At 38.7% G+C, this 23,939-nt stretch overlaps 1 long non-coding RNA gene across 3 annotated transcripts in view; it reads right to left on the bottom strand.

The window, feature by feature from the left end:
* Positions 1 to 23,939, bottom strand: part of LOC107203514 — a 48,422-nt gene that overhangs the window by 12,462 nt on the left and 12,021 nt on the right. Inside the window, exons 2-7 of one of the 3 annotated variants that reach the window (XR_004497123.1) lie at positions 22,003 to 22,187; positions 21,336 to 21,487; positions 21,014 to 21,233; positions 11,898 to 12,045; positions 8,295 to 8,428; positions 7,565 to 7,784 (exon numbers count right to left, since the gene is read on the bottom strand). This is a non-coding gene — a long non-coding RNA (uncharacterized LOC107203514). Of the gene's footprint in view, positions 1 to 7,564; positions 7,785 to 8,294; positions 8,429 to 11,897; positions 12,046 to 21,013; positions 21,234 to 21,335; positions 21,488 to 22,002; positions 22,188 to 23,939 lie in introns of those variants that run through there. The other 2 variants (XR_004497125.1, XR_004497124.1) reach the window with 2 other exon arrangements.

Here is a 23,939-nt window from a genome sequence, read left to right as displayed (position 1 = left end):
AGCACAGTGAACTACACCTTTGCTGAGCAGCTAAGACAGCAGAGTTGAGCGTTTTATATCTCAAGTCTGTGTCATTCACTTGGCAAACAAAGCTTTCATGTATTAATTAAAATCCCTGAAAACTGTATTGTATGCAAGATCTCACTGTTTGAGTGTCTTATTAGTGGCCACCTGATCTTGATATCAATTAGACTGCTGAATAACCTACTGTCTTGATAGTGTGTCTTCACTCTTCCTCATTTTGAAAAAAAAATCTTCTGAAATGCCAAAAATCTCTAAAGGCATTTCTGACATTTCAGAAAATATGCTGAGGCTCTTGTCAGCATGGAAAAATGCCTGAATGCCATCAATAAAACATTATTAAACATAATTTTCTCTGAATTATGTAATATTTTCCATTTTTTGAAGTACAGAAGATATGTAGATGAAAACACCCGATTCTATAGATGACTTGAAAGTTCAGAATTGCCCTGGAGACCTTTGTGTCAGCCAAAGCAGATGCTGTAATAAAATTACACATACAAATACTTTAACAGGTTGTTCCTAAAACTAGAATCCTGTTTATTGGAAACTCCCTACCTTTGGCAATTCTCTTTAGTTGCTATAATAAATACTCTCCTTTCTGCAGAGCATAAGAGAAGCTCTGAAAGTGTTTGTGAGCTTTTTGCATTGTCTTCCAACAGCCCCTAAACCAAACAGTGCTCATAAATCCATCCTTTATCCTTGTTTAGTTATTAAATGTTTCTGTTGGATCTGCTTCCCAGACATTTGAACTTTTCAGCTGGCACTTTAGTAATTTGTGACAACTCATAAGTGAGCTACATCCACTTTGTTAAGGGGTTTCAACAACCTTTAAACTCTCATGATCTGTTGGCGTTGCAACTCTCTGGAAACCCCCAAAATCTGACTTAAAACAGCCAAATTTTTCTTATGTAACACATTAGCATTTTCCAGCCTTTTGGATGCCTTGACTCTGCCTTGATCTTGTTTAGAAGCTGAATTATATACAGAGAATATGTGTTATGTTTCATCTATGAACCTTACAGACAAACATATAGGAGATACAGTCATCGCATACAATATAAAATACGAAGTATATGCACATACACTGGAAGGGGGGGAAAGTGTGGAATAAAAATGGCAAGACAAGGGGCCAAGCACACTTGTGAAACCACAATTTAAAACTGATTTGAAATGTATTCTTTCATTTTCTTGGGCTTCTGTAGGTCACACTGATATTTACACCAATTTGAAAGAGGAGCTGTGTGGTGTTTTCAGGTTGAAATCTCCGCTTGTCTATAATGTTTTCCTTCATGCCATTATTCCTCCCTGACAGGTGAGGGGAGGTTTTGACACTGTTAATATAACACAGGGTGTTAATCTTATAATCGCCCTGTCAGCACTTCGTGTCAGGGTGTTAATGGCCACCTTTCAGCCACTCAGGCTCTCCTGCCAATAAAAACACTGCCGGTTCCCATCCAACCAGCAGCTCTGCAGCTACTCTGCCCTTTCCCCTAAGAATAAATACAACATTTCACTAGCCATGTGGCTGTAGAAGATGCTCCCCTCTGTTTATTTCCTCTTCCTTCTCTGCACCCGTTGGCACACAAAACAACTTTGACACTGAGACTTTTAATGGACTTTGCAGGTTTCATGTTATTTTAAAATATGCCAATTAGTTTTTTTTAAAATAAACAAAACACCTTGAACAGGATGAAATTAGTTGTTTTTTTGGTTTTTTTTAACACTGAGAAGCACAATTATTTGTCACAGCACTTTGCTAAGTAAATGTAACCCAATGCTGTATTTCTGTAATTTCTCAGTGGCTGTGACGAGTCCGTATTTTTCTCTCTGCACAGGAGAGGGGCTTTTCCAGCTTCCTGGCAGAAGGAGTTGCACAATTCCAGATGACTTACTTTGTATGCCTAGAGGAGCTTTATTACACAAAGGGAGACAAAGAGAGGAAGAGGGAGAGAGCACACACTCAGAATAATAAACAAAGAAGAATAAACATTCCGTAGGGATTCCAGATGCTGCTCCATCCCTCTGCAAGGCCTGCCTGCCTCCCCACACCTTAATGAATATGAAATACAAGTTAACATTCAGCAAGGCGTGGGGGGGCCAGAGCTGTGGGGAAACCTCACAGTGCAGCCAGTTTGCTGCTCTCACTATCTGGTGCTTGGATTTTTACTTAATTTCTTATAGATTTCCTTTAATCAACGTAACGTGGCTGATTGGCCCAGGCTGGTTCCAGCGTCATGTGCTGTCCATCTGGATTTTGTACTCCTTGTGTTTTCCCAGCTGAAAAGAAACAGACATACTTCCCAACTCATTAGAACCCAGACCCCAAAAAAGTAATAGTTTGTTCCTAGACAAAAAATTTGTCTCTCATGTGGGATTTTAATGCAGAGCAAAAAAAAAAAAAAAAAAAAGGAGCAAAACATAAACAATCATTATTTTCCATGTCATACCCAGCCAAAGATGCAGTCAAAATTATTTCTGTATTAAAAAATCAGGATTTACTTAGTCTTTGCTCTTTGTATTTTATAGTAAGCACAAATGCCGGAATTCCTATTATCTTGGATGCACAGAGATGTTCATTATATCACTACATAAAAAATTTTGGGTTTTTTCTACAGTTTTTCCATAGCATTTCACATGCTTTGCAACAGCAAAACAAATGTGAAAGGTCAGACACTCAGAACAGAAAAATATACTCTTAATCTTGTTGTGATCAGACATTAATATAGGAAATATATATCATTTTTGCAAAGAAAATTATATTGAATTGGATGATTGGATTGTTTAGAATTGGATTCTAAATGTAAGAGGGTGTAAGAGGATCTATCATTGACTCCAAGAAAAGTCCCAATAAGCCAAGCAGCCTTCACCTCATCCAAGCCAACACAGCCCTTGCCAGTCCTTTTAACAACTTATTTAACATTTGGTTATGAATGCAGTCTGGTTGTCCCAGAACCTGTCTTGGTTCTGCAAAGTTACTCATTCCTGATATTCTAAATAACTGTGGAATTGCAGCTAAATCAAAGAGAAGGTTTAAAGAGCACTTTATTATGCATTTTATACTTCAAAATACATGCATTACCCAGGGGATATAGAAAGTATTTAAAAAAGGCAGTCTGTCTCTAATAAAACTGATTGACTAGTTTATGTCACTCTGCTTCCCTTTCTATTTTACCTGTTACCAGGGACTCAAAAATACCTGTCCTCAGTGGAAGGGGGGAATGTCACCTGCAGGGTCAGCAGTTTGGCTGGTGGACAGAGATTCAAACCTGCACGTGGATGGAATGGTGTGTGAGAGCAATGTGAGTGAGGGGAAAGAAAGGGAAAGAAAAGCCCTTCCACCTGCAAATCCCAGAGGATCCTAAACTGGTCACTGCCTGCCAGGCAATTTCACATCCCAGTCATTAGCTGTGCAGGAATTTCAGAGTTTCATGTGCTGGTGAGGCTGAGTGGGTCACTGTAGTTCAAAACAAAGAGGTCCAAGATTCCTGTCCAAACAGCTGTGCTTCATATTTGAATTTTAGCCTTGTGCACTGTAAAAAACCTCAGGCCCAGTGCTCCCTGAGGAAGTCTTGCTTCAGTTTTGCTCTCACTTGGTGGAGCATAGAGAAAGCAAAAGGTCCAGACTCCAGCTGACCTTGGAACACTGAGGATAGATGGTCAAATCCCCCTTATATATCTGTGTATATTTAACTCCTGAGAACAGTAATTGGACAAACAGCTGCAGAGTGAGGAGCAGCTACAACCCTAAAGAAAGCAAATTTGAACGAGCCAAGAACAATCAAACTGGGCTACATTTTAGAATTTTGCCAATGCCAGAGCTGTTCCAGAATTACTTTATAGGTTAAGCCAACTTCTCCATCTGCAGTGGGATTTCATCTTCCCACCAGAACTTAGCTACCTACCAGCTTTTTGGTGCTTTAGCTTCAATAAGCAAAGCAAGAACTCCAAGAACGCTTAACACAAAATGGAAGCAGCTGCAGGATGGTAAAGGAAACCTCTTGGGAATGTTGTGACAGGCACAGTGCTTACAGACTGCAGAGATGTGAGAAGGAGGGAATGCTATTCAGTTTTGTGATCTCTTCTGCCTGGTGGGAAAGTGGTTTTGGAAGAGCGAGAAATTCATATGAACTTGATTTGGTATTTCTGAGGACAGAAGTTCTTTATTGACAGCCAGGGTGGTGCTAACATCAATGTTCCCCCTTGCATTTCATTGCTGGTGTACACAGAATACTTCTTGGGAAGAGACAACTTCCCTTCTTGTCTTTAAAACATTGGCTGTTCCTGAGCTTTTGACTAGGAGTTATTTTGGATTAATTTTTTGGAGATGCTAAGATTCTGTCAGTAAAATTTGGACTGAGACCACTGAAGCAATTTTCACAACCTTGGATATAGACTGGATATAGACTGGATAAGACTGGATATAGCAGTCACCTGGTCTTACTTTTCAGGTGCCACCAGCCTGCCTTTGCTAAATGGAGGGCTGGAGCCTTCAGCATCAGCTGAGAGAGTCAGCCACAGGATGATTAATAGAGAGTGCACAGTCAATTCCCTCATGACTCTACAAAAACTGTAGGCAGACCTTCAGCAGCCCATCAATAATATTTTGAGCCATCCAGGCTCCTCAGATTCCCCAAAGTGATTGTCAGACCAGTGTGAGAAGCACAGGGGTCAGAGCGGAATACGTGCACTTGACTGAGTTACTGCTGTGAGTCCTGTGAGCTGCAGGAATCTATTCCATGAAAGACTTTCCAGGAAGGTAGGAGAAAGCTGTCTTCTGTTTCTCTGACAGAAAGGTGATTGTAAAGAGGAAGATATTCAACCCAATAAAGACCTACAGAAATAAAAATAAACTAAAGGAAAACTGGCTGTTTCTTAGAGACTCTGTGGCTGGTCACATACTTCCAAAACCATATGAAAGCTGCCCCATTTACATATGAGCTTAACAGAGAGAAAGAACCCACCATAAAAGAGGAAACAGAGCAACTGTGTGACCTCAATAAAGCCAGCCAAGTGCCTGCTTTATCTCCAGTAATGTGGCAGTAGACATGAGCAGGTTTACAGGCTATGTATTGTCTCTGGGAAAATGGGGATCCTAACTACTGTTATATTTGGAAAAGACTGCAGATGCTTCTTAGTCACTTAAATTTCCCTGATTTTATCAAGTTATCTGCTCCAGACCTCAGGTGGAAATGCTGGTCACAGCTAGTTCTGTTTCAGTATCTAGGTAGCCATAGGAAGCAAATCAAAGAGCAAGTACCAGAAGTGTGGTCTTCGTATTTCAGGCAGGTGCTGGCTGGCATTGTTTGTGATACAGCCTCCCTCTGGTAGGAAACATGTATAAAAGTAAATTATTTGATTGCAAAAAACCTTTGTGGAGATAATTTAAAAGAAAGCAGTACCCAGCATCCAGGATGCTGAAAGTCCTCAAAGGAACAGCAGTTCAGTAGGCATAAATGGACACACACAGTCCTTGGTGCTGTTCCTAAAGGCTTTTAAAATTCATTTGCTTCTTTAAGAGAACATTGTCTTCTGAGCTACTATAACTTGGAGAAGGGGGAACTAGTTCCAACTTTGTCAAGCTCTGTAAAAATGAAAAGGTCAGTCATTCCCTCTTCTTCCCACTCGTCTTCCCACTCTTCTTCCTGACACTCTGTCATTCTTCTGTTGTACTGGTTTGGTCATGCTCATGAAACAAATCATAACAAGGTAATACTCATCATTTTTGAGCTATTTGGAATGATTTCTGCTGTTTGGTTTCCCCACATAAACACTTTGTTATGTGGAACTGATCATTTTAAGTCATGTTGAAGTTTGAGGCTTGTTGAATGCATGGTTGTGATGATGCTGTTAATTCCAACATTAATAAATGTGTGTACATGTAGGGAAGCAGAAATATCTTTGTTTATCCACTGTCAATGAGAACAGAACTTAACTCACCTGAATTTTTGTGAATTCTCATATTTAATCCATTCAATTACATGATCACACAGCTTTTAAAAAATATTCACTCTCTTCTGGCTCTGGCTCTCACCATCTGTTATTCCTCTAAAATTGGCTTTTATATGCTGAATAAATGACCTTCTGTTTTCCTTATTCATATGCCATGTTATGAAAAATCTATAAACACAAGGCTTCTCACTAATTATTAAATTGCTACCATTTATTATATGGAAATATTTATTTTATTTATTCAAACGGCTTTTTTTCCCCTCTTAATTCAAGATAGTCCACACCTCTGAACAGCAGCTGCCTGGACAGATAAGTAATAGATTAAACTTCCTTTTGGTAGAGCAGGAAGAATATCTTTAAATTATTTAAAGTGCTGTCACTTCAGAGAAATGGATTTTCCCATTATGAGCTTGCTCAGTGCCTCAAACAATGTCACAAGCAATTTTGATCAGAACAACTGCATGATTTAAATAATAAAACAGAACTCACACAGAGTGCAATATCACAGCAGTTACCAGAACATCCTTTCAAAGTCATTGATGCATCCTGAATTGTATCAGTGATAAACTGGTATTTTGAAGGAGTCCAAAACTTTACCCAATGCAGAGAAGCTGGTCAGTGTGGAGAAAAGAGTGGCCATGGGAAAACCGAAGGCCTCTGCAGAGAAATAGGTTCCTGCCTGGTTTCCTTCCATCTTTACGAACAACATTAGTTTCCAAACGCAGCTGAACTGAGATTTCAGGCCTGCTTTTACTCTGTGTGACTAACAGAGGGGAAACTCTCTCAGCACTGGAAAAATAATGATGGTCCTGTTATTCTAAAGGATATAACAACTGGCCTGGGAAGAGTAGCAGTTTCAGAGTGACCAGCAGCATGTGCATACTGGCACTTTGCTTTTCCTGTTTACTCTATTTACATAAATATTCACTGAGTGTTGATTTGTAAAGCTTCAGCTGGCACTTCCTCTTCACCCTAAAATTTTATCAGCTTCAGTGAGTGCATTACAGGATGCCAGCTCAGGCTTAAGGTCCTGAATCATGCATTGCATATTTCTTTCTATCTGAATGAAAGCCTGCTAGCACACTTCCCGATCCAACACCAGGCCTCTAGTGAATATTTATATTGGAAGTCAAAATCTAAAAAGACAAGGCTGTTTTGGAAATTCTGGTCTTAGTGACACAACGATTCATCACTTCTGTGCAGTTTTGGAGCTCTCAAAACAAACATCGCACAATGAAGTCCGAATCAAAGCAAGTAGCCAAAGTTAGTGGTGGTGTTTTCCTTCCTACAGTTTCTGCCAGTCTCAGTGAAGGATGTTTATTACAGACTTTTACAAATTATATGTTAACATAAGCCCAAGTTAAGTCCTTGTCTGGAACAAACTCTTGTACTACCAGTATGAAGTTGTCTAAAAATACAGCTTGGAAAAGGGTATGACTTGAAATAAATAGAGTAATTTCAAGGGTAATTTGGGTTGCTATGCCTTCAACACACAACTGAGAAATCTGTGATTGCTGAGCAGATTGGGTTTCTGGCTATTCTTTAATGTGTTTATATTTTCTGAAACAGCCCTTGGAAATACTGTTAGGACTGTGTTGAGGATTAAGTTTATTAGTGCTGCTTGTTTCTTGGTAGGAGATGGATAAGGCCATTATGAGTCCATCATTTTATAACGCTTACAAATCACATGCCCAAAAAAGTGCCTCTAGTACCAGATAAACAGAAGACAAGTCCCACCCTCTGGAACAACTTCCATATTTACTGTTGCTTGAAAGTCTTCCTGAAGCATCTTCTCTGACCTTTCAGTCACCCTAAGGAAAACCATGAGCATGTGAATGTAAAACGTGATATATCCCTGACAATTTTCATGCTCTGTCTCTCCTCACAGTTAAGACATTGAAGAAATTTAGAAAAATAAAACAAAGTAATTTACATTTTACTGAAGGAAATAGGTTATGGAACTATGTCAAACAGAACACTGCAGCAGAATAAAGCCTGCCAGTAAATTTAACTCTTTCTAGAGTTTTATTGCTCATTGTAATTAGTAACATCTTTAGTTAGAACACCATTTGGATATCATTAAAATAAATGCAAACGATCTTGGCCCATCCTTAAGGATCTTTTTCAGACAAACTCTTTTTGTCACTCAGCTCACTAATGCATCATTTTTACCATAGACTATCACATTACATACATTCAACGGCTTAGCAATGTCCAATGTCCTCTGGAGGTGAAAATAAAATTGTACAGATTCATCACTGCTCTGAAAATTACTCAAAACAAATGCTTGCAAACTGTATCTTTACTTAGCAAAGACTTACCAGCCAGTGTGTTCTCAACAGCCAGTCTCTAAGCTCATGCTGTGAACCTGAACCTTCTGGAACCCAAGGCATCCTCAGATGGAGCTTTGTCTTCACTTGGGTATTTGGGTTGCAACATCTCTATGTTTTTATTGCTGTGGAGCAACGAGAGGGACTCAAACTGAAATTAAGTCTGGTCCTGAATAATTTAAAGTATTAATTCAAATTAATCTTTTTTGCCACTGAAATGGGCTACAAGCATTCACCAGAGTGAACACCTCAAATTGCCCCTCTAGACCCACCAATGGACATCCAACTGCATGTTCATTAAGGCTATTGGCTAATTACCTCTTCCAAAGCCAAGAACCTCAGCTGTTGGGTTCTTTTCATATCACTTCTCCAGAAGTTCTAATTCACCTTAAATTAATTTCATCCTTAACGCAGCCAAAAAACTAAATTACTTCCTTTCACAGACATTGCCAAATGATCTTCCAAAGCACACAAATACTCTCTGAATTATAGTTAAGGTCACTTAGCAAACAATACATTTCAGCATGTTACAAATGCATACCCAAAGGATCATTTCTGTTATTGAACACACCAGTTCAATTTTTGATTAAAAGAAGTGTATGTTCATAAAACAGTTTTGAAGATAACAACAAATGAGCAAAACAAAATGTTGACAAAAGACAGTATTTTTCCCCCTGTTAACATGGAGAAAGGAATTTTAGTAAAGAATTTTTGCTTCTTCCTCTGTAGAATAACACCAGGAAATCTCTGTGGCAGGATCTTTGTGATCTTTTTCAGTTTGTTTCCTCCATAAATATTTCCTCCCATAGAAGGTAAGTAGGAGAAAGAACAAGTTAGAATAACTCCCTCAAGCATCCTCTGAGCAGGAGTGTTACTTGTTTTTAGCGGTTGGACTTCTTGTTTTGTTTTGACTTTTTAAGTTCAATGCATAAGTGAGAAGACCAAGCAATTTTACTGAGCAGTCTGTACCCTCAGGAAACACAGATCTGCATGAACTTCTCAGTCACTTCCAGGCTTTGTCAGTAGGGCTGAAAAGTCATGGTTCCACCATCACTGTCTTAAAAATTTTAAGTGAAGATTTACTTACAAAAATAAGTCCTGAAATGGCAGAAATATTTGATGTTTTGCCCTATATACTGAGACAGTTTACTTCATGGGATGCATGAAGAAATATATTTGTAGGTCTCTGGCTGGATATTCTGTCTCTATATGTATGTGGCTATGTTTGAATACTTATGGCACTGATTTACTAGATTGCCACAGAAATCCTGGCAGTTTCTCAGGTACCAACATTCTCAGGTCCACACTCAGGTAAATGCTTTGAATATTGGCCTGAGATTTCCTTTAGCCAGTTTAGAGATGTTTAATTCACAGCAGAGAAACCTAAATAGAGTTAAATGCCTCACTCTCAGGAATACAGCTGACTTCTTGCTGGTTTTCCCTGGAAGACTTCAGCCTGCTGCTCTCCAGTGACATTACTCTGAACTGATTTAGCTCTTCCCCTCCATTCATTAAGGAAGAGATTTTTGCTTGGAGCAAAAATCCCTGCTAGCTGGCTGGATGCCTCAAAGTGAGGGGTGGTGCTAGCCAGAAATGTGCTCTCTGCAGATTTAGCCCTGCACTACTTCCATATTGAGCTGACCTCCTCAAATATCAACTGATGACATTGTAGTTAATTAAAATTGGCTTTCACTTAACATTCTTTAAGGTCATTTTAAGTTATGAGGATGCAGGTACAAATAACAACCGGCTCAGTTCAGGAAAGAGGTGGTTTCCACTGAAAACAAAGTTAAATAGCTATTATCCACACCCAACACATTTTCTTCTTTCTGTGCAGTAAATATTCTACTTTTTTACTTCTGCATGTTTGTTCTTTCACTCTAGCAAAAGAATACTGTTGTTATTTTGATATTTTTGTGTACAATATATAATTTTAAGAGAATAGAAACGACTTGTTATATAGGACAAAACTCAAAGTTTTATTTGAAAATGGCTGTATTTGAAGTGGCTTAAAGTCTAGAATGTGTTTTGGATATGCAAATTTATAATGCTTAACTTCATAATTTCCAGCTGAAAGAAACAGTTTTATTGTGCAAAGATTAAACACAATCAGTGCCACACTTAAATTTCTTCAAATAACTTGGAAAATTGTGTGCATCAGCATCACATCCGTTCTTCGAATTGCCTTTCAGATGATGCACTTAAAAATTATTGTAACTTGTGAATAGCTTGAATTTTTCTGGAACCTGAGCTGATCTTAAAATTCCTAGACTCTGATAATGTAATCATCTTTGTATCCATCACAATCTTATCCACTAAATGAAATTTAAAAAATAGCTTGTGTTCTTTGGAGCTTATCTTTCTTTTAATAAAGGATCTTTTGAGGGTGCAAAGACATTCAATAGGGTCCCTTGAAACAGGCAGTAAAAGCCCAAGGTCTAAATATTTACTCCTTTTACTTTTCTTCATGTAAGAAAAAATATGCCAGGGTGATGCTTTGCTTATGTTTGACAAGCTCTCTGATGGCAGAATTAGCTTCCAGAAGCCAAATACCTTCTTGAAATATTTCTTGGCATTTTTCTCTGATCAGTAATTACATACCTGCCGATAACAGGAGGAAATGTTTTGTGTCTGAAGATAGCTGAGGTCTCAGATTCTTACAGTTTCCATAATCATTTCCTTCCTGTACTTGACTCTATTCTGTTCCAAACCAAGGTTTTTAGCAATGAAAGGATATGTCAGCTTCTGGACAAATGCCACCTGACCGTGTATGGCATAATCTTATGAATGGAACAGAACGATGAGTATTTGGGCAGTCATTGAAGCATTGATTATGCAATGCAAAATATGAGATTTTAAACTCTTTTTAATTCCTCAGAAACAACCCAGATAAAAAGCAGCCCAGTATAAAAACTTCTTCCCAGATTGTGTTTCTAATTTTTAAAAAATAATAGTAATTCAGACTATTTGGGTTTTTTTCCACAACATTAAAGACAGGATATAATATTCAGTCTAATATTTAGTATAGATAACCCTGAATTTTTTTATGTTCTTTTTCCTGCACTTTTCCTAGAATGTAATAAAAGTTTGGGGCCATTGCTTAGTGTGTAATTTGGACTCCTAAAAACTGCTTTGTTTTCCATAAATACCAACCCTCTGAAGGTTCTTAGTGTACCCCTGAGCATCAGCTTTCTCTGCCAGGTCCTCTGTGTCTCTCTTTTCCAGGAATGCAACTTTTCAAGCATTTGTGTTTTCATATCTTCACTTTAATCTCCTGTGCTTTAGTTGTAAAAGTACAACAACATTGCCACTTCCACTTCTGGAATCACAGGCAAAGAAAATATGAGTGGAAAGGATGAATCCCCAACTGGTGATCTTTTCTTTCTGCCTTCTGGCAAGAAATCCTCTTACTCAAACTGAGAAAGTGCCTGCTTACACAACAAGGTTCATGAGCAGACTTCTTAAAAACACTACTGTTTGCCAAATGTGTCAAAAAAAATTTTGTTTTCATCTAATTTCCACTTGATATTTTTTTTCTAGATGGCCTACCAAAAAAAAGTCCCCAAACAGTCAAATAAAAAACCACAAACTAACCTCTTTTATTCTGTTTTGGAGCTGAGGGGCAGAGATGCCAGGGATTTTTTCCAGCATTGGAAAGAAGCAGCACTTGAGAAGGTTGGCACTTAAGAAGGCTGGTGTTCAGGGTGGTATTCCAGAAGCAGTCAGTACTGGCCTAATGTACCTGTGTGTATAAAAAAAAATATTTATTGACTTATGGCAAAAAAATTAAGGTCTTTTCTGGAAATCTCTGGGTTTTTATTCATATTCCATTACTTTTTTTCTTTCAGACATGAGGCACATGACCTGGTACCCTTAGCCACCCCAATACACCCCTCTTAGGCAGATGAGTTTAACAGAGTGGTTTTCTAGCCATGAAACACATGTTTAAATAACATCCTTAGATGAATCCTCAGCACAGTTAGGTTCTTGTATTTCTGGATATTGATGATAAATAGGATGGACACAGATCCACCCCACACACTCTTCGCCTTTGGGAGAGACAGCTTTAAACTGTCAGATTAATTGGCCAGAGAATAAAGTTGGTGTAAATATCTACCTATTTTCTCATCTGTGCTACATCACATTAACCAGCAGCAGAAAAGATGTAGCCTTTAATTTCTGAGCTTCTGCCACAGACAGTGTAGTCAGAAGGGTAAGGGTAGAACTGACTGGCTGGAATAACATCAGTGTCACTACAATAAAATATTGACTCACCCCCACTGTCTCCTTATCCCTCCTTCCTCTCCATGCCTACAAATAACAAATTGGTGGGATTTCAGAGAAAAGAATAACACTTGCATTTCCAGAGCAGACAGGGGGAAATCTTTAAAGTGTAGTAGAAAAAATGCCTGATGAATGCTGACCTCGGTGAACAATCTAGAAGTTCAACAAGGGATGCTACCTGCAGCTGCTGCCAAAATGTATCAAGAAAGGGTCTACAATTTGCTGAGATGCATCTGTTATGCAAAATACAGAATTTATGTAAATACCGAAATGCAGCATTAAGCCAGGCATATATTAAAACTTAAGGGCAGCATGAAAGTTTAAAAGTTTCCATTCTGAACTTTGGAAACCATTCTTTTGAATATCTACCCCAGATGTCAGTTTATCTCAAGAGTGTCCGTAATACTACAGAGCGTGAGCACAATTTCTGAACTAAATTCTCAGTTTGCTTCGGATAGTGGCATCCTTGAAGGAAAGAAAGAATTTAATTAAATCCTATACAACATTTCTATTCATAAACTTGTCCAAGCAAAACAAGCCATAAATCAATTATGGTTTATTTATTAACTCTTGCAATATGGGTGGTAAACACATATTTAAAAAAATAAATAAATAAAAAATGAACTTGCAAACCAAAGCATTATAGCTGGAGATTAATGAAATTTCTTGATGAATACTAAATTGACTGAAAAATGAAACCTTGGACTTACTAAATCCCTTTGCAAACTCTGATCAGCTTCAGTGAGTAGCTTTGTTCCCAAAACAGGTGAGCAAACTACTTTGCTTTGAAGTGGAAATAAGTAAATAAATAAAAGTTTTAATTTCTTAAACCAGCATTACTTTTTTGAAAGAGAATTTCAATTTTTAAGAGGGGAGACCTCTTGAAGCCAAAATGGAAATGCAATGCTCTTGACACAAGGACAAAAAAAGAGTATTTCATGTTTCCCTGAAGGAAAACATCTTTATCCATGCTGCTCCAGCTCTGCTGTACTCTCCAGGAGCACTCATAACATCAGCTACATCCTTAAACAAACAATTATTCAAGAACTTCCACACACAGATGTGTTTTCTCCCTTACTTACAATTCTTGGCTCCTAAACATGTACGGATGTAGTCTTGACTCTCATTGAACTTTGGAAAAGAAATCCATTCCATGTAAAAATCCATTTAGTGCAAATCATCCTAGTGAATTGCCATGGATGCAATATGGAGATGGTTTATGGTTTTGTTGTTTTTTTGGGGTTTTTTTTATGATTCAACTCATTATCATAAGTTGGAAAAAATGAAATTTCCACACCAGCTGGGTCATTATTTTGAACATCTGGATGACAATAAACATAAAATTAAATCCCTAAGAATTTTAATCTAATCACTATCTACATTTATCTATCCTTTACTAGAATCTAAAGGCAATCTCTCTTGACCTGCAATAAATAGCACGTTTTATTTCCCATTTTCCATTTTATTTCCTATTTGACAATCACTTTAGAAATTTCAGCTGCCAATGTTCCTGCAATTATTAAGCACACCCTAATAAAAAATGTAGTTCTGGGAAGAATATGTGATAATAATATTTAATAATTTCATTTGGTTCTTGTTTTAAGTGCAAACAGGTCCCAGTGTTAAGCACAGATCACTTGACAAACTTCCATAATGCAGACATCATTATATCACAATGCACTTTGGAAAACCGCCAGGCAGTGATGCATTTAGGACCTCAAAATTAAAAAGTCAGTTAATTCAGAAAATGTGACTGCAGAATAAATCTTCTGTGTGTGACATTAGGACCCCTCTAGAGCAAAGAGACTTTAGATTGCAGTTGCTCACATCCAAAAGTCCATGCACCTCTCTTTTGGAGAGAGATGCTTTTTAGTCCTTCCAATTTGTTAATGTATGCATCTATGCAACTAAAACATGCAAAGAATGTTTTCAAATTATGAATTAGATAAGGGGAAGACGTTAATATTTAACTGGGATTTAATTTCAATGGTTTCTTAAGCAATTAAATCTCATTAGGAAAACTGTAATTGCTAACAGGTGAAGTAAATTTAGAAAATATAGAAACTGGCTTGATTTTTATTAAAGACAAAGATGAAATGCTATTATTTTCTTTTGCAAGCATGATCTTAATCTGTGAAAATGATTCTTTCGAAGTCAAAGCCCTTTAGTTAGTGCTTCATGCTGGAAGACTATCACACATCAACATGAACATGGCCAAAATATCAAGGTTCTATTCAAATAAAGTTTATAAACAAATAATTCTCAAACAACATCTACATGTTAACACTGGACTGGTAATAGGATAAGGATATTTTACCATTAAAAACAGTCCTTGAACTCAACACTGGGCAACATATTAAGCGCTGTAATTATGCTGGAGAGAACAGACTGATAAGAAAATAAGGAGTGATGAGATTTTTGATAGAGACAGAATGTAGAATGATTATTATACTGCATTTTTGAAGTACAGGACAATGGAAATTAAAAAAAAAAAAAAAAAGAAAAAATTGAGTCCTGCTACAGTCAGTCAAATAGACAAAATAAAATGCTTTGGAAAGTCTTCAACTGCAGAAAAACAACCTATCTCCATGGGAATTGCATGAATGTCCTATCTTTTATATTCTTAGATAAGATAAATAAGGTTCTTAGGACACGGAGGGAGGAAAAGCATTTAGATATTTATGACAGAGATAGAGTATAAAAGAGAGCTCAAGAACACAAGAGCCACTGAGGCAGAGTAAAGACACCTGAAAAATGAACCACCACAAAGAGGTGTCCAGAGCACTCCAAGCTTCAACATCAAGTTGAGACCAAAAAGATAAGAAAGGAGTTCTGTATTACTCAATGGGAACTCACAAGTCACTCTTCAAATCTGGGGCAAATTCCCAGACATCTGGAGCGTGAGGGCCACTTGTGCATAGCTGAATGTCAAAATAGAGCCAAAGGCCATCTCCTGGCAGCTCAGAAGCAAGGAGTGCCACTGGGAGCAATGAGCTTGAGAATTCTGCTCCTGAGGGTTAGATGGAGGGAAATCTGGGGGCTGTGGAAGGAACAGATGAGGAATGTGGCCTGGAGGAGCACTGGGTTTGAGAGGTCTGTCACAAGAAGAGAGCTGAGAACCAGACACATCACATAAGGTAATGCAAGTGGCTGGGGTTTAGTCCGCAGGTAAGAAATACTAAGGTGACCAAACCAGATACTGGTGAGGTCTCTAAGAGATGAGAAGTCTGTCATCAGCCTCACTAAGTGCTGTTTCCATGAGCATCTCAGATCAGGCTCCTTCCGAGTGCCCTGTGCCTGCATTTTTCTGCCGCCAGTGCCTCTGAAGAGGGAAGCCTCCGGATGTAGATCCAACTCTCCTCACATGCACGTGAGCAGCCAGCTGGGTAAGTGAGGGGTGTTTGCTCACACATGTCACAGAGCTGCACGTATTTTTCAAAGTGTACAGCATGCTCTGACAACCCAGGCTTTCACACAGAGTGGTTTAGTGAGGCTTCTCACACCCTCCCACTCTGTGCCCCCAGCCTTCCATGAAAGCAAAGGCAACATTCAGAACTAAGCTCACTAAAAACGATTTGGTTCATTGCTACACTTCAAGAATGTGTAAAAAAAACCCATGCTGCTGCCTTGTGACACAACACAGCACGTCCCAGAGCTTGGTTTTAATGTATTTACTCTTCCAGAGCACCACGACTTTTAGTAAACGGGCAACATCTGATGCAGTTCGGGTCTCATCACAACATGTTTAACATCTGGGAGAGCTGCCACTTGTGAAGCCAACCAGCGTTCCACTGACAGACAAAGTGAGCATTATACTGAAATGCCATTCCTCAGCTGTTTGCAGAATTAATTTCCCTGTAGAATTTTCTAATTAGTTGGCTCTTTCCAGCCTGTTCCCCACAGAGGAAGCAGAAAGGAAGCAAAAGGCTAGCACCTGCTCCCAAAGCTCTGGCTGGAAAAAAAAAAATAAAAAAATCAAGGATGACATATACAGTAAGTATTTAGGCACTAGAAAGCCTTCTATCCATGCAGCTGTGGGGATGAAGTAACTCTGTTTGAAAGCTTAATGGAGATTCTTCTGTGGGGAAGAATTTCCAGTGGCTCACATTCCAGACAGTTAACCACATTACCGAAGGGAAGAAAAAGAGATTTGTTCAAGCATTAAAAACTGTCTTAAAAAAAAAATACCAAAAATTAAAAAAAAATCCCCAATCTGTAGAAAAGCAGACAGATGAATTGAGATCTGAGGGTGATTCTACAGTCGCTCACTCCATTACCTATGGGTTATTTTCAATCATCCTTTTTTTTCCTATGATTTTGAATTAAAAGCTACTATTATGTTGGAATGCAGTGTATATTATCTTAGAAGGAACAACTAACACAACAGAGTTTGTTCCTAACTGAAGTGAGTCATTGGAACAAAGGAAATAAAGTGGTTCTTGCTGTGAATTTACCTTCAGTGTGTCAATGTAACAAAGAAAACATAAAAGGTATTTCATGAAAAATAAAAATTAGAAAAAAACAGTCCAAGAATGATAATTTGCATTTTTGACTACTCAGCCACTTTGCCAAAACTATTTTTCAATACTGAATATTAAAGAAGATGGTCAACAAAAGTTAGAATGCATGAAGGGAAAAAGCTCCCTTATGGAAATTAGGATAAGCCATTAGCACTTCATTAAACAGTTCTCACTGTGTTTCCACAGTGACTTTACAAAAAGGTAGACCTTGCAAAGAATTAGGGTTTTAAAATAAGATCACAGATAAAATCCATTTAAATTAATTGGGTGCGTGTTTGGATCAGCACAACGTGTGATGTTGGCCCAGAGATGAGCAAGTTACCCATTAATAAAGCAGATGGTGTATTAAATGTACTGGTTTGTCTAATTTTTGTATCATTCCAAAGTTCTTGAAAGTTGTTTTTTAATAAATTCAACATGTGTGTCTCAGTGCATGTATATATTTGGAGTAGGGGTACGTGGGATTGAAAGACTTCTTAATTAATAATTCATTACTTTCATAGAATTAAGACATGTTACATTTTCATAAACTCATAATTTTCCAGGACAATTTTAGATAAACAAATGTAACAGGGAGTGTAGGTAGGAGGAAAGGTTCTGCTAAAACCAAAGGAAGAGAAGACATAAAGTTGTCAGCCAGAGACAAATGTCCAGACATTGTTCCCCACTCAGAAAGACAATTTTGAAAAAGTAACAAATAAAGAGTGGAATCATAAGGCAAAGCTATTCCTGCTTTTCACTGGCAATGCTTGGCAATAGTCTCTGGTGTTCTGGTTGTCTATGGAAAATCCGTGTATGAATGAGTGGCATTCGTCCCTGTCATATGAGGTGGTGCTGACATGTCAATTCCAAATGTCTACAATTATTTCAAGTGGACTTTCTCCCAAAGACTACATTGGAGAGGATAATTTCATACTGCAGAAAACCCAAGTAAACAACACTCCTTTATTTTCCTCGGAAGTGGTGCAGCTAAATTCATCCGTGGCTTTGAAAATCACCCGTGATACTTTAGTCTGGCCCATTAACTGCACCTGTTCTCTTTTCTCTTCTTTTCTGGGGTGGAACAGGGCTGGGTGGGAATTATTTCCCTCTCAATAGCAAGTGTCTGGCTTCTAAAGGATGCATAAGGTATTTTATTTCATTACTGTCTAAGCATTTCAAATGAAATAATAAACCAAAACCCTTCATCTCATTATTTTCTCCCTTCAAAATTAAAAGTAAATAATGGAAGGGAGAGCATGTGCTTGGAAAGACAAATGGGTGATAACTCATAGAGAAACATAATGTGAAAGAATACATCTATTTTCCACAAATAATGATCTAAATTAATCCATCTTATAGGTTTCTCTATATCACTCACTTTGATAAAAGTGAAATTTTTCAAAAGGAAAACATATCACTGAAATAACTTTGACTTATTTCTGTTGAGAGTAGACTTCCCATAAATATAAGCATATATAAGCTGCTACAGGCAGCTTCTCTCCAAGACCTTAATCATAAAAACTGACTTAAATTTAATTTACCTGTGGCTCACCAAAACAGGCTTTATTTTTTTCCCTTAACAAGTAAAGTGACAGTGAATAGCAATTTGAGTATAAACAAGACATATTGTTCTCAGACAACTACAGGTCATAATATTTGACTTTAGCTAAATCTGAAGTCAAAAAAACATGCTAAGAAAACCTTGGTTTGCTGGCGGAAATAACCCCTGCTTATTTCCCACACTCTGAAATTAAAAAAATATTAAAACTAAATATAGTTGAGTCAGTGACCTTTAAAAAGTCTGTTGGGGGATTTTATATTGGTTGTGCTCTGTTTTGCTTTTGATTAGTTTTGACTAGTTTATCTGCAAATCTAAAACACATGAAGAAACGAAGTCTGCAGAGCGGAAAGGAGCTGTTTTCTCTGGGAAGCCTCTAACCTGTTGTAAAGAAGAATTCTGTATTGTGGTGCAGCTGACTCAACCCTTATTTCTCTCAGCTACCAAGAAAAGAAAAAAAAAATAAAATTTTGTACCTTTCCAAAAATTTAGAAAAACATTGGATAAATGGCTGAAGAGGAATGTTTGACTCAAACCCCAGAACACTGATTCAGGAACAACCTTTTTACTGGCTGCCATGTGAATGCCAACATTGGTTGGTGTTACCTGTTTTTTTAGGACACTGAAACCACACCAATGCTGAGAGGCAAAGGCAGAAAATGTGGGTTTGCCTTTAGCTGTGACAATATCTAACAGTGGCGAGCATGGGACGAGAATCCATAAGTAGTTTACAGGGTGTGATGGCACCTGGGTGACATCTTTCATAAATTTGCACTTACAGCTCCCTGTCCTTCTTATCCACTTCAGCTCCCAGATATATGGCGAGTCCTTCTCGCTCCCACTCTTCCTTGCTTGCTCCCTTTTGCCAGTTGTTCCCCCACCCAGGTGGCTCACACTGCTCTCCTTGACTGTGTCCATCTGGGCTAGGGCTGCCAAACAACCGGAGTGTGGCCAGATCCCAAATCCCAGTGCAGACTCACTGACCACCCCTATTTCCAGCGCCAGGCGCGGCAGCCCCGGAGCAGCTCGCAGGTTGCAACATGTGTATTAATATGGCTTTGCTTTCTCGTATCCTTATCTCTAACAGCAAATCTGTGTAGCTCAGGATATGAACTGCAAATGAGAGATGAGGAACTGGTTAGTGCTTATCGGGAACGATGGAATTTGAGATTCGGAGATGAAGGGGGGTTGTTAGCTGTGTTTTTTTAATGAGAGGACTGGCTGATGTTTATCAGTTGACCCTTGTTTCAGGTAACGGAGCAGTTGGCAGGGAGCTATTCATACTGATTAGATTGAGTGAGTTGGTATTCAGATTAACTTCTGATTTCCCTCATATTATTTGTACAAGCTCTTTATTGCTCTGGATAATTCTCCCCTTCCTGGTTTAGGAAGTGGAACTGACATCCTCCTGGAGCACTGCTACCAGCTCACCAGATTTTATTATGTGGGATGACATGATGGTCATAGATTAACTCAACCTCTTACTATTTTCCTGTATTAAAATTAGACCTCTGTGACATTTGCTTTGCTCTAACCAAACAGGAGTAATGCACAGCTTTATCATCTAGGAAAGATTTATGGTACTGAGACCAATCAGGATATTACTTTTAATCAACATTTCTGTGGCTAAGGCAACTGCTTGTCTTTTTTCAGGATTGAATATTTGTGTAACCTGAGTGGCTTTCAGCCCTTGCTTTTTCTGACAGTCCCTAAAACTCTTCTGCTGTGGCTGGAAGGAATTATGATGTCCTCCCCTTCCCTCTTCCCTGCTAAGCTCATTGCAGTATCTTTGGGCTTCCTTCCTCTCTTGTAACCTCCTATTTGTCACAACCCTGCCACAACAGATCCTTGAAATGATCCATCAGAGATGCAGATTCATGACCAGTTTTTCAGAAGTTCCCTTACTGGATTTACAAGCCTCACCCCAACAGACCTTGCAATCACAGGTGAGAGTTCCAGGTAGAACAAGTAATAACTTCACACATATGTACGTGAAGATTTCCACTACACTGGCAAAAACAATTTTATTGACATTTCCTTTTCCAACCTGGCTATCAAACCTCATATTTCACATATCTGTAGAGAAAACCAGGTTTGTTTTTCATGAATGGGCCACATTATGGGGTTTCTTTATGTTATTCCATCGCCTACAGGCTTTTATCCAAACCAAGCAACTAAAATAAAACATGGCTTCCTTCCCTGAGATGGTTTCATAGCCCAGCTCTCCAGCTTTCTCCCGTACCACAAACATGCAACACAATTGTGCAACAGCCGAGGAAGGAATGGTGAGATCAGAGCCGTGACTGCAGACATCCTGACATGGGGATCTGGCAGTTATTCAACACAAACACAATTAGAGGACTTACCCTTGCGTGAAGTATTTGCTTTCTTGATAGTCACCAGCCTTAACCTCTAGGAATGCTTACGAATCAGATAACGTTCCTTGAGGAGGGTGAGCCTTTTCAAGCTCCTCTGTCCTGCTTTAGCCAGCACAGACACAAAGAAGAAAGACATTCCGCCGCGTCCTACAACTTCTCCCAGGGAAAGCCTTTTAAGAAGCAGAGAAGAGTTGTGGTCTCAAAATCCCTGCCAAGGATTTGAGAACACAGTATCACACAGTGCTTGCTCCTCTTTCTACTATCAGCAGGAAAAAATAATACCACAAGAGACAAACTTTGAAATTCTCACCAAACATGAAATTAAGGGGGATTTCCTGAGACCTGCTCCTTGGCTTTGCATTGCAGTTGACGTGTCTGGCAGTGGTAATACCACAGAAGGATAGCAGAGAACTGCATGTCTTGGAAGGCTCATATGTGTGTATCTGCATAGACATTTGTGAGCTGGACACAGAAAAAAAAGTTCATTATTTTAGAAAATATAACCTAGTGTACATGGGTGTTACACAACTTTCAAATTCTTAAGTGTGACTACAGAAATATTTCAGTAGTATAATTCCAATCAGTGTAAATCCTGGGCTTTTCACAGAGGAGCAGCATCTTTAAAATGGCAAAAGGAGCTGACCTCTAACAAAACATCTGCTCAAAAATTGTCAAATGTCAGTCTGACACAGCAATTACAAGGGAAAGTCTTGTTCCAAAATGCCCAATAATTTAAATTATTCTCGTCTCACACTGCACCAGTGACACATGAGAACTGGACCAAAGAAGGGTGCAACACAGCAGTGCAGAGGGGAATACCAGTAGGATTTCCAGATGATGCAATGGGACGTGACACAACTACCACAGCTATGCAAGACACACAGAGGCTTAATTGGTATAACATAAAACAAATTAATAATAAGAGGAAATGGTAAAGATAACTCCAACCCAGAAACACTGAAGTGAGAGGCTCTGACCTGTGTGACCTGCCTGAGCAAACCCAGCACCTCCCTGCAGGACCACTTATCCAGCACCAACTTTGAAACTGCATCCTGGAGCAGCAACCCAGCAGCTGTAGGAGGAACAATTGTGCAGTGTTGCGCCTTCCCAAGCGACCAGATCCACTTTTCCATTGTTGGCAGCTTCCACAAATATCAACAACCTGAAAAACAGTGGAGACCACCAAAATACCAGATATCTGAATGCAGTCAGAATGAGACACTCCCAAAAATATTTCTAACACTCTGAAATTCACACACACACACACCTTCCCAAATATCCAGGGGAAAAAATGTGCATGGGACCATAGGAAAAATAACAATAATGATTCAGACAGATATCAAGGGTGACAGAGTTCCAAGCTAAGGAGCTGGTTTAGGCTATTTTGGTGCACACAAAACAACCTGGCCATGCTCAAGGGGCAGACTACCTGAGCATGGTATTAAACTACTGTTAGTAAAGCAGTTGCATCAAGAGAGCAAATAAAGCAACTAAAACACATTTCTGGAGTAGCACTGTTGACATCTGCAGACCCACCCAAGCCAGGCACTCATCCCAAAATAAAAAATTGGCAACCAGCTATGAATGGTTGCTGGTCTTGGCTTTTTGTAACTCCACTAAACAAGCACAATATAAATCTGCAACTCTGTATCCGGACAATAATTGGAATACATCAAGAAAATGCTTGCAGTCATTCCAGATGAAAAAAAAAAAACCAAAAAAACAAAAGGGGGGAAAAAAGGAGAGATTTCAAAATCTAACAGGGCTTATAAACAAGGATGTTACTTTCCCCTTTCTTATCCAGAACCTCCCTTAATTGAAAGGATCAGTATCTAAAGCAACTGGTGCTGCCCTGCACATGAATCCCCTTTGCACCTCTTCCTTCTTATTTCTTCAGTGCTTTTATTAACATTAGTGACTTATCTAAGTATTAGAATGCTTGGCTGCTTGGAAGCTTATCAACAGCAAATTTTATGGGCTGTTTAGTGATGGAAACAGGAGGAGATGGAGCTCTCCCCCCCCAGCTACCTCGATATGGAAGTCTTCAAGAAGCCATGGAATGTGCTCTCTGGTATTTTTGGTATCTTTAAAGTGTCAAGAGTGCAGAATTTCTCTTGTCAGTTGTCACAGTGTGACTCACAATTAGAGACATCTGCTCTGCATTCACCTCCCCAGGGGCACCGCTCGTTTTTCACCAGCTTCCTGTTGTTGACAGCACAGTTCCTCCCTGTATCACTCTCCACCAGCACCCATACTCCTCACAGACATTGCAGCAGGCTTAAGCAGATTTCCCTTGGGAAAGCCTTTCCCCTTGTTTTGCTAGTGATTGGAAAAAATATAGAACGTTGAGAATGCTCTGAAGGCAGAGGCTGTGTTTCTAAAGGAACAGAACAAATTCCATTCTTTCTTCTTTTTTTTTTTTTTTCAGAAGGACCCCATTGTTTTTAGATATCTTTCAAAAAATCTCCACATTTTTGCATTTTTGCTACATCCACTTTTTATTTCAAGCGAGAGAGCAGCTTAAAAAATGAGACATTTTTGTGCTGAGTCCTTGTCAATAATTGATATAAATGCTGACTAATACAAACAAAATATTATTCAATCAATTTTTCAAATACTAGAAATAATTTCAAATATTAAATTTCAGATGAGGAACACACTGCCTTCCCTTTCTATTACACCCAATTAAAAAAACAGTTCTGCTGCTGGTTTTTCACACCAAATCCTTAAGCTGAGGTAGACTAACCATCCCAAGCACAGATTTGTGCTTTGCACCTGGCTGATGTCTGGACAATGCAGAAGTACCAAATACCACCTGGGCTGGGTATGGCTGCCTGAAGCACAGATCTGTTGTGTGTTCTACCTATTTTGCCCCTGTGGACTAGAAATTTTATTTCTTAGGCTCTGACCAGTA

Source organism: Parus major, chromosome 4, assembly GCF_001522545.3.
Source record: "Parus major isolate Abel chromosome 4, Parus_major1.1, whole genome shotgun sequence".
In the NCBI taxonomy this organism is placed as follows: Eukaryota; Metazoa; Chordata; class Aves; order Passeriformes; family Paridae; genus Parus; species Parus major.
The sequence above is the reverse complement of the archived record's forward strand: the minus strand, read 5'-3'. Positions and strand labels throughout refer to the sequence as shown.